At 31.8% G+C, this 12,638-nt stretch overlaps 1 protein-coding gene across 2 annotated transcripts in view; it reads right to left on the bottom strand.

Moving 5' to 3' along the window:
• Positions 1 to 12,638, bottom strand: part of tok (tolloid-like protein 1 tolkin) — a 75,801-nt gene that overhangs the window by 49,163 nt on the left and 14,000 nt on the right. The window contains exon 1 of one of the 2 annotated variants that reach the window (XM_085186670.1): positions 4,745 to 4,830. The exons of the other annotated variant lie outside the window; for it this stretch is intronic. The gene's annotated coding sequence lies outside the window, so the exon portion shown is untranslated. Of the gene's footprint in view, positions 1 to 4,744; positions 4,831 to 12,638 lie in introns of those variants that run through there. 2 annotated transcript variants of the gene reach the window in all.

Below are 12,638 nucleotides of genomic sequence, written 5' to 3'. Positions count from 1 at the left end.
ACTAACTATTTTTAACTCGAGGCGCGCTCGAATCGCGAACAAAGCTAATGACACAAATGATGTAATTGTGTTACTTACTTAAACCGATTTAACGATTGATTACTTTGTTTAGTGGTTTTATATGAAAATTCTGCAATTATTCCTTTGAAATTTTAAAATTCTTTACGGAAATTGTAGAGCAATTTTAAATTTTAGTTACTAAATTGTAAGAAAAAGTGATTGGGGGTTCGATTCCAGATTGGGGGAATGAATTATTTTCATTTCTTCACCCAGACAATACCAAGCTCGGCATGAAGTTCTGCTATTCTACATCCAATATGCAGAATTAGGCGGCGGAGAGAACGGAGAGTGTTAACCCTAGATTTTTTCTGCTTATCCTTGCTATATGCTAGAAAGAAAGTAAGTATTCTCTATTTCGCATCGCCTTGTAACCATAAGAGTAAATAACTATAAGAGGTCCCATAGTACAATACACCTTAAGTACACTATGTACTAAAGATATTATTAAAACGGAGAGAATGGAGTGTTAAACACGAGGTTCCCTCTGCCTTCTGTGAAAATACGATGAATTAGTTGAGATTAAAATAAATATAAAATTATAAGTCTCGTATTATTTTATCCATTTTACGTAACATTCGATACTTATGAACTATTAATAACTAACGTAGCAAAACAATTCTAATAAAAATCGTAATATACGATATCTAAACTTAATTATATTTATAATAAATAATATATTTTCCTGTTTTACCCTACAGTTGCGTATACTGTTATAATAACAAGAGGTGAACGACTGATAGAAGAGTTTCATATTGTATATGTACGAGTACGTACATACATGGGTTCCTATTATTATTGAATTGGTCGTCGCCTAGGGCCATTATGTAGATTTCACGAAAAGCATGTTCCTAAGCTTTGCTCGAGCTCAATAAACTAAATTGAATATAATCTTTATATTTATACTACTATTAGAGTTGAGGCAAAGCGCGGTGTTGAGTTACGCCACTCAACACACAATGCCTGCAAAATTCGGCGGAAAGTTTGGACCAGATTGCCTTCTTAACGTTAGGTCTGCCTACTGTAGTTACCTCTCGCAGGTGAAAATATATACAGTCTGTTCTAGTGGGACAATATAACAGTTTCATTGCAAACGTGGTTGTTTTGGGTTTGATTTCCACTCCCTGAAATGAGCTATTTACAGCTCGATAAAGCGTAGCGTAGCGTTGAGGTCCCCCACTCAACAATGCTTTCAGAATCCGTTCGAAAGTGGAAAACGAAGTGTTTTAACACTAGGATCTCTCACCTTCCTGCTACTACATTAGGGACATGGCGTGAAGCTGAAAAAGTCTTTTTACGTATAAGATATGAAAGATACATTTTTTACCAAATTTTAACATTCACAGATTGTTTGATATCGCGTTTGTATTTGTATATATATATATATATATATATATATATATATATATATATATATATACAAAATTCTATATAACATAAAAGTAAAAGCTAAAACGATACTTTATCGTCTCGATTCGTTAGGAAGTCCTCACCGCTAGACGTTTATATAAGCAACTTCGCAAATCTTTCAGCACTCATTAGGAAAGTTTAGCGATAACGAGAGATAATAAATATAAGTATACGTCTATATTGTTTTTCAGATATTTCACGACGTGAAATCAGTTTTCATTAACAGAGAATGGAGTGTCTTGACACTAGGTTCCCTCTGCCTACCCTAATGTACGGGAAAAAGCTTGAGTTTCTTTTGCATGTAACTACATATCGTAAAAATTATTGAATAAATGACCATTTTCAGGGTTGCGTACCTTAAAAAGAAAAAATTCAACCCTTATAGGATCAATCTGTTATCCAAATGTCCGTCTGTCAAGATCATTTATTTGGACTCCGCAAATCTTTTAGCCCTCATTAGAAAAGTTTTGCGATAACGAGAGATAATAAATATACGTATACGTCTTTGCTACGTTTTAGATTTTGTCACGTGAATTCAATTTTCATTAACGGAGAATGAAGTGTTTTGACACTAGGTTCCATTTGCCTATCCTAGTGTGCGATACAATAATGACTTTGTTAGTCATTACTTTATTTCTTTAAATAATTGTCAACTTAATTTGCGTTGATCTACAATCCTGAAATTGGTACGGAACCTTCAGTGGGCGACTCCAACTCTCAGTTAACCGGTTTTTAGTTTTTAGATTCCTTATATACTACACTATTATACTCATATAAAACAAGTATTTCATAATCTATATATATAAAAGGACTTGTCCTCACTGACTGAGGTAAGACGCACGCACAGCCGTAACCACTGATGGTAGAGACGTGAAATTTGGACAGATGTTTACTTACGTAAGCTGGACATCCACTAAGAAGGTAGTTTGTGAAATTTTAACCCTAATGGGTTGAAAGTTTGTATGGAAAAAAAATTAAATCAGCACCGATTCTTATAAAACTTGAAATTTAGATTTTTAAAAGTATTTAATTGAACACGTGTTTCATCATTCATTCATTCCCCCCTAAGGGTGCAAATAAGGGGTTGAAAGTTTGTATATTATTTTTTTAAATCGGCACCAATTTTTATAAAATTTGAAATTCAGACTCTTAAAAGTATTTAATTGAACACATGTTTCATGGTTTTCTAGAATTTTTCCCCTAAGAGTGCAAATAAGGGGTTGAAAGTTTGTATGGAAAAAGTCTTCAAATCGCCACCGATTTTTATAAAAATTGAAATTTAGACTCTTAAAAATATATCATTGAACACATATTTCATGGTTTATTAGAATTCACCCCTAAATAAGCTAGCGAAGCTGCGCGCGTCCGCTAGTTTTAATATAAGAGATTGTTACATTCCATCAAATTAGTATTTATAGGCTGTACGAGATAAACAACAGTACACCCTGTATATACATATATTATATGTAAATCAATAACCATTTGCCTGTTGTGTGGAATCCAGTACAAATTTAGTTAGATATATGTGGTCGTATCACACACAATATTAACATGGAATTCGCAATGTAGGTACATATAATACAGTGTAACCGAATATTCAGTTTAATGAAAAGCTTAAAATTTTTCGCTTAATTTTTAAATTAATTGGCTAGAACGCTTAAACGTTTGTTTACCAAAAGGTCCAGGTTTGAATCTCGATAGTCTTTGAGTTTCTAAATATTTCTTTCTTTGTGTATACTACACTTACAATGTACAATTTTATAAATGTTGAAATATTTAATTTCTATCAATTTTTAGGCTATAATATAAGGATCTTTCAAATCGGAAAATACTTCAAGCAAAATATTATTATTAATATGTACGTAGACAGAATACTTAAAATTATGTTTTTTTTTTTTATTTTCGCGTTTTGCTTGGGCGTTGGCGTTAAGTTCCGCCAACACTCGATGTCTCGAGTACTAGGCTCCTTTTATCTACGCTAAACATATACCAACTGTGCCAAGTTCTTCTATAGTTTCGTATATTGTAGTCCATTTATCGAGCAATCGAGCATCGATGTGTCGTGTGTACCCCGCACAAATCAAGGTAGGCAGAGGGAACCTGGGAACCTAGTGTCCTCCAAGACTGGTATCAACAACTTTAAGTATTTTATTTTTGTATATAAGGATGAAGCTGCGAGTTAAAGTTAGTGATATTAATCATTAATTAATAATAAGGTAAACAAGTAAAGGACAATCTTAACCAAAAATATTTTAATTAAGTAGCCCTCCAATTTAATGACTAATATTAAATTGCAAAACAACTTGATAAGTAACTAAATACTCTAAGTAAATAATATTATATATAAATAGTTGTACATATTTTAAAAATATTTTTTTAAGAAATTTATATTTAGACTTACTTATAGCAGATATTATTTATTAGAAACAAATTTAATTATTTCCTTCGAGTAGTAATCAAATTCATAAACATGGCGTTTATATATTTTTAATATTCATATATTACGATCGTCCCTTAAAGATAAGAAGCTGAAATTTAATTTTAAAACATTATTTTCATTCACGAGGCAGTTGCAAAATGACTCTACATGATATCGAAGTAGCCTTTCCTAATAACATTTCTAAAGCCTATATATATATATATAACATATCTAAATAATTATGTTTGTTTTCAAAATTTAGATCAAATGTTTATCTTGTCCATTTAAATAGAATACGACGTTGAACTCCGCCACCTATTAGAAATTATCATTGAGATATTCTACTTTGCACAATGCACAAGATATATGAGTACAAAAATGTTATTGTTAAATTAATAAAACAAAAATATCTAAGTTTAAAATCTTGGAGAATAAATAAAATTTCTATTTTATCCTAATTAGAAATTGGTTCGTTTCAAAAATTTGGCTAGACACCGTCGTAGCTAAGTGGACATAAATGTAATGGGTATGGCTTCAATATTTACTTATGCGAATATTAAATACATATTATATTGTACAACGTGGACCTGTTTAATCAGTTAAATTTTCCATTCTTTATGTAAATTATATCCAATCAGTAAATGCTCTAAGTAAGCGGAGAATGGAGAACGACATGGGACATGTTATGAGAGAAAAATAAAAGAAAAAAAAATGTTATTCTATCTAGATGCACATTAAAAAACAATAAAACAAAGTTTGGATGAACTATAGTCATTTTCTTAGTTTTATCTCATAGATCATACATAATAATCATTCAAATATTATAATAGTTCAAAGTAAAAGTTTTTAACAACTTACTGTTATAACAATAGTATAAATCACCAAACACTGTCACGGAACTCGTGTTAAAACACTCAGTCGCCAACATTCGTCACGGCGTCCCGATGATAACTGATACCCTAGGTCACTCTCTGGTCCATCCCGGTACAGATAGCAAAATAAAACAATAAATATTTTTTTTTATATAAAATAATATACTTATTTTTGAATTATTAAATGACAGTGTCATAGTCTAGCAGAGTGTAATGATGCATCACTTTGACTTCTATTTTTGGTTTAATATAATTTTCAACTAATTTAAATTAAGAAGGCAGAACTAACAATATTTATCCGTATGTGATTTTATGACCTTTGCGTACAAACAGAAACGCCTTTATTTTATACTAGCGGACGCGCGCAGCTTCGCTTGCGGATTTAGGGGGAATTCTAATAATCCATGAAACATGTGTTCAACGAAATATTTTTAAGAGTCTAAATATCAAATTTTATAAAAATCGGTGGCGATTTAAGAATTTTCCATACAAACTTTCAACCCATTATTTGCACCCTTAGGGGGAGAATTCTAGAAAACGATGAAACACGTGTTCAATTAAATACTTTTAAAAATCTAAATTTCAAATTTTATAAAAATCGGTGCCGATTTAATTTTTTTTCCATACAAACTTTGAACCCCTATTTCACCCCTTTAGGGTTAAAATTTTTCAAAATCCCTTCTTAGTGGATGTCCAGGTTACGAAAGTAAACATCTGCCCAAATTCCACGTTTCTACGCACAGCGGTTACGGCTGTGCGTGCGTCTTACCTCAGTCAGTGAGGACAAGTCCTTTTATATATATAGATTACACTACTGTAATAATGCATGAATAGAACGGTGACGTAACTTTACCGGTCTATTAGGACAGTAATCTCTTAAAGACTCCAAAGGCCATATATTTTACATGTAATAAGGTTAGGTAAGGTGACTCTAATATCTATTCGGATAGATGGAGAAATATAAGTAAGATAAATCTTTTGTTTAATACATACTTAAATAAGATGAAAATAAAAAAATATACATTATAAAATGTAAGAATAACATCACGCTACAATTATTTTAACGACTAAGTTATACGTACTTATAGTACGATATCGGGTAGATATTATTAAATATCACAACTAATATAAAATTACATAATGATAAAAAGTAATAACAATGAAAAAATATATAATTATATTTATAACTGCATTTTTATGCTAACGCTACCACATATAAACGCTTGTCAAAACTGTGTGCCAGTCATTCATTATTGTGTTAAAGTTTATCTCGTTCGGTAAACATACTTAATTACATCGGAGACGCATCACTTCTATACTAATATAATAAAGCGGAAGAGTTTGTTTGTTTGTTTGTTTGTTTGTTTGTTTGTTTGAACGCTAAGATCTCTGGATCTACTGGTCCTATTTACATTGTTTTTGTTTTGTATGAAAGCTGCATTCTTCAGAAGTGCTATAGGCTATATAACATTACATTACACATATAAACCAATATATTTTAAAGTACTTTCTAATTTGACATGCAATTTATTCTGCCATGTTAATAACAACCGTCGCGTCGCTACGCAACCGTTACCGCGACATTTTGATATTCATCCTTATGAAAATAAATTTAATAGTCACTTTCAGCATTTCATCTAGATTGATATTATAGTTTACTGTATAACATTCTAATAAATAATTAAGGAGATGTCACTGATTCGAAATGACCTAGCCTACGGGTGGCATAGTATGAGTACCTACGGAACCGACCGACGCGAACGGGCAGATGACGTTGACGATTTTATAAATTTTCATACATTTTCGAACTTTATTTGCTGTTTATAATTAATTTAAAATACACTTTGGTTCTCTTCTTTTTTTATTTGATATTGTTGGAAAAAAATATTTTTAGGTAGTTTTTAGGTACGGGTTCTAGGTACTTTATCTAATATTAAAAATATCCTTTAGTTACTTTTACTTCTTATGTTGGTTTTCAATTTCTCAGATAATTTTTCTAATAATATGTCTCTAACTATTATTCTTTTTGATTATTTAAGCTTATATTTTCTTACTAATTCTATTGAAAACTGAAAATATATTTAATAAATATTCTTATAGTTTAAGCAGGCGTAGCCGCGTCCGGGTCCACTAGTATAATATATTTCTATATCTAATGATATACGTATTGTTATTCTAATTGTTTATTTTAAGGTAACTATTAACCTTAAACTAAATTGAGTGAACTAATTAATTAATAAGTTACTTAAAGACATTGAGGCGCAGTGGGGCAAAGTCTGACTATTAATATGATGGTTTAGAGTTTGGTTCCCTCGGCAGAATAATATTTTTTCTTTCTAGGCTCTGGCAAGATAAAGTATGGCGTTGAGGTCCGCTACTCAGCTCTCTCTGTGCCTATCTAAGCGGAAAAAAGTTTAAAGCTAAAAAATATATTACATTTAATAGTACTCTTACTACTTCATAATCATCATAATATCACTCGGTCGACCCCACAACCAGTCGCTTTTACATTCTGTAAACCCAGCCCCCCCTCCCCCCCCGCGCTACGATTAGTTACTAGTTTTTTTTTACTTTTTATCTTACCTTAAGTAATTTTTAATTACAGCGTAGGTACAATTTATAAGAACATTTCATTTTTAAAAGTGATCGCACGAACTCATACAATCTAAAATGCTGAAAGCTCCGATTAATGTCAAAAGTCATTAGGGCGGTAAAAAATATCGCCGTTTCTCTTCAATGAATAGATGTGAAAAATTTATTAAGTCGTTTTCAATTTCTATACTTAGACTTTTTATAAGGAACTAAGCTTGGTATACGAAGCTTTGAAAATATTTAACAGCTTGTGAAAATAAAAGAAAACTATGGTGTAAATGTAATTTTATGTGCTTGCTTTTTTAATTGAAAAACATTATATAAAACAGGAAATACAGCTTCAATTTGACATTAAGTTGTTAAGACCGGGAAAATGTATATAGAGCATATATAAACATTTCTCAAAGCAAGAATTGAACCCATTACTGTCATAGAAATTTGGAAAAATGCTCCACCTAGTTTCTTGTGCAATAAATTAACTTTAAGAAAAATCTATGCTTTTTCCGCATAGCATGGTAAGCAGAAGAAACATAATATTAAGATATTTCGTTCCTGCCGAATGTCGCGACATTGTGTGTTGAGTGGCGGAACTCAAGGAGAGAGAACCAGGAAAAGAAATGAAAACAAATATAATGAAAATGAATATTAAAAGGTCAGCCAAAACATCAATAGCTAATAAGAGAGGGTAGGTATTGGGTTCCTAAAATAGTCCTCCAGGAACTCTCCCTCAAGGAACTCTTATTTGCGGACGTGACCGAGTGGTAAACAGCCTGGAGTGCGTGCAATAAAGACAACGCTTTACAACCTTTGAAAATCAAATCACTTCTATATTGCTATATATTGAATCAATGGGCAATTTACTTTGTATAATACTCTAGCTTTAAGTTACTAAACTTACTAAACTGACTTAACTTACGGCTTCACCCTTAAATAGAATTCGTTAACAGTTACGTGTTATATATGTACCATTTGTTTAATAAACTCGTAGTTTTATCATCTGTATTTTAATGATGTGAAGGAAACCACTGCTGCTGTAATTCTTGAGCTCGAAGCAGTTCCTGGTACATGGACCCAAGTGTAGACTTCAGAGGCTACAATGCTACACTCACTTTCACTGCTTAAGTTCAATATAGCTAACAAAATACAATATAATGAAATACCACCTTTTATACGATTTAATTATTTGTTAAGTTCCACCACGCAATGCCTTCAGAATCTGACGGAATATGGGGAACGAAAGTGTCTTACTAGGTGCCCATATTCCCTATGCCTACCCTGGTATATGTGGGATACAGCGTGAACTAAAAAAAATATAACGAGATAACACAGACTATAAACTTTTTGAATATTATAAAATAAATTCTACAGCAAAATTTTAAGAACAGTCTTTCTGTTTAATATTCAACAAACGCGTACACAAATCACGACAGCTTTCACTTTATTCAATTAGTATTGAAAAGCAAGTGCCAGGGGAGAGACATCGTGAAAAGCCTGAAACAGAACTATTTCTCATTCTGTCAAACGTTCTCAAAGTAAATGTTTGAAGGAGTGAAAACGATTTATTTATTGTTTTGCCCTTTACGAATTGTCGCCGGAGCCCGTCTCGATGCTTCTATTGATTTGTGAAAAGGTCATTTGGTTCTCTTTTATGAATCAACTGCGTTAAAATGAAGAATGGTGTGGTAATGCTCTGTTTTCAGAGAGAATCTAGGGACACTCCGTCTCCGTCTAGGGTCACTCACATACTAGGGTCCTAGAGACCACTACGTTCTTTATCCGTTTTGTCCGTTTTGCCCGAATTCGGGAATATTACTAGTTGCTTACGGCGCTTCGACGAGAGCAGGAAATTGAAAATAATTCTCTCCCCTGATTGGTAATGGAACTCACCACCATCGAATATATTAGATAGCCACGGTAGTTTCATGTTTATAGAATTATTTATCACGAATTCAGATTCACGCTGAATCCCACATCTAACAGGATTAGCAGAGGGCATCTATTGTTAAGACGGTCAGTTTCTGACCAATTTTCAAGACCTTGTGTGTCGAGCGGCGAGGCTCACCGCAGCACTGTTTTATGCTCCACTGCTTCAGAGGAAATCGAATCCACCATCAATCCCACAGTCATACACTATGCCGCTGAACCACAATGACCTCAACAATTTGAAGCTACGATCTCTGCACCCGATGCTATGGAAATATGTATTCTATACTGTAACTAATATATTAAAGGTAGATTTAAAGGAATTTGAAATATAGTGTACGGGGTATACTTAATTTTTGTAACACTTTTATTTTTTTACTTCTTGCACACAGCAAGGTAAGCAGAGGGTAGCTAGTGTTATGACACTCCGTTCCTCATTTTCCGTCGAATTCTGTAGAAATTGCTCGTTGAGTGGAGAACTATATCTGGAGCCTCGAAACCAGAGCGAAGAAATAAAAATATCAAATATGTCATTTCCACAAGTGGGAATCGAACCCAAAACCTGTTACAGCTACACTTTGTCCCCCTGCACCACGATCGACCTCAGACTTCGACTCTATAACATTTTTATTATAAAAAATCTATATGTCATATTTATTCGGCCGACAACATTCATCCGCACATATATTTTGATCACCGCCAACACGTCAACGGGAAGTAAAAGATCTTTAAATGAAATCTGAATTTATCTTTGACAGACATAATGAAACAGTATAAGAGTTTTCTGTGTGAACTTTTGTATGGGAAAACATGAGTTGTGAGAGGTTAACTATCCACTATAAAACTGAATTGCGGATTACCAAATAAATATGATTTAATTTATGAAGGTTGTATTTCATTATTAAGTATATATTATGTTTTTGTAAAGTAAGTATATTGAAATGAAAACATAATTGGTAAACACAATTGCTATGGATGCGATTCCTATTTTCCACCAGTCAAAACACAAAGTTTTCAATTCGAAACTAAAAAAGAGAGTGATATAAGACTCTCTACTCTCCCTGCTATATGCGGGATTACAGAGTGAAGTTAAAAAACTGGTCAAGCGCGAATCGGACTCGCGCACCGAGGGCTCCGTACCAATTTCAAGATTGTAGGTCAATGGTAAATACAACCGTATGAAATAAATTACAATTATAAATTTGTAATCGTTTTTATTCAAATATAAATTTAAATTTTTCGGACTATTTCCGATATTTTTACTGCAAGTTCTCACTTCTTCTATATGAAATTCATATTCAAACCCGGCTTATATATTATACTTATATACATATGTATGTATGTCAAAAAGTAATAAAAATAAGCAAATGTCAGTATCAATTTATTACGGATATCTGTGTCGATTTTCATTACATTTTTATTACCTGCCGACATCAATAAAAGATTCATAGGACCCTCATCGATAGATCAGATGTGACAATTGAAGACGTTCTATTATGCACCTTTCGTTCGTTTTATTTTTATTTTTTCTAAGGATCTCTATAAGTAATAAAAAAATTGTAGACTTTTTAAATAGATATTATTGTGTTATAATTTTTTCTTTCATTTTATAAATATTTAGTGCTTGATAGCTGAATTTTATTAGGTCAGTTATTAAAATTGATAAAAACTTTATTAAAATATTTCAATTTTTTTCCGTACATAATCATTAGATATATGAATATGATGAATAAAAAAATACGTATTCTAAAATATGAAAATAAAGTAATTAAATACAATATATACTTTTATTACATAAGAGAAATAAATTTTAGATTTTTAAGTATAAATTAGAATTTATTTAGTATAGTTAGAATAAACTAATTAAATTATTGTTATAAAAGGCACTCGAGAGTAAAAAAAGTAATGATCTTTCAACTCGCCTTTGTACGTAAGTTTAGAGCTAAGTTAAAACGAGTAATAGTAAAAGAAAAATCTTAATTAACGCTCTTCCGTTAAGATCTTCACAGTAAAATTAAGGGTGGGTGTACAATAAGTAAAAAATAAAAATTATTAAAAAAGAAAAATTTTATGTTATATTTAAATTATTATCTTTTTTTTAGCTTCATACAGTATCGCGCAGAGGGAACCTGGGAATCTAGTGTTAAGAGACTCCGTTCTAAATGAAAATAGTTAAAAAAAGTTAAATACTATTGATTGATATTGGCTATCGTTAATCATATAAATATAAGTAAACAATTATTTTTACTTTGATTTCTTACACATTTTTTCTAACTTCAAGCTGTATTCTGCATAGCAGGGTAGTAAATGAAAGACAGTACGTATTAAGTGGCGGAATTAAACACCGCAAAATAAATATTATGTGAAATTCAGAGATTTTTTGTACAATGTATAGGATCTCGGTGAAACAGCAACATTACCCCATATTCACAAAAGAAAATAACAAGGTTGTATGAAAATTTTTTTACGTTCAACAAAAAAAGGCAGTTAAGTGTGACTCTCGAATGATATCGTGAAGTGAACGACGTTTTTATTCGTATTCTTACAATGATATACAGTTGATTAAAGAACTCGACTAGACCTCGCTGTTGTATTTACGATTTGTTTTGCCAAACATCCTGTATAACTTAAATAAAAAAATCAAATTAACTTCACACTGTATCCTGCCCAAAGCAGGGTAGGCAGAGAGAACCTAGTGTTAAGATACTCCGTTTCCCACTGTCTGCCAATTTGACACCAGAGCAAAAGGAAATATAAATTTAAATTAATATTTCATCTCTTCAAATGGGGTTCGAATCCACAACCAGTCGATTTTACTGTCCCACTTTGTGGCCCTGCGCCACGACTGGCCTATATACGAGTACACACAAAAAATAAAAAACATGAAAAAAAAAGTATACTGACACTACAGTAAATCTCAATAAAAAATGGCCTAAGAACATTTAAAAAGAACTTCCAAATTCATTTTCGAAATCGAAACTTCTTTGAACCTCAATGGTCGCATGTCAGATCCCTTTTACCCGAACATTTTGGACCTTTCAAGATGTAAAAGCAAATGAACTGACAATCTTTTCCTATCATTGATGGATCCTTTCATCTTGTGTGCTTACGGCGATGGTTTCTTTTTTGCTGGTTGTTTTGTATAGGAGAGATTGCTTGTCTATGTTTGATATGATATATTAACTTTTGGATATCAGGGCAATAGCGTTTTTTTGTATAGTTTTTTTCTTGGTTTGAATAGATAAATTACCGCGTTAAGTTATGTACTAAGTGTTCTGTATTAAAATAAATAAAAACTAACAACAATATTTTAACAATATTTTCCTTGCAAATAACAATATTCGAATCTAGCAAATGAAAAAATA

Source organism: Heliconius melpomene, chromosome 6 (genome assembly GCF_056956725.1).
Source record: "Heliconius melpomene rosina isolate 202511_hmr_F chromosome 6, ASM5695672v1, whole genome shotgun sequence".
Classification (NCBI taxonomy): Eukaryota; Metazoa; Arthropoda; class Insecta; order Lepidoptera; family Nymphalidae; genus Heliconius; species Heliconius melpomene.
This window is presented reverse-complemented; position numbering and strand designations above follow the sequence as displayed.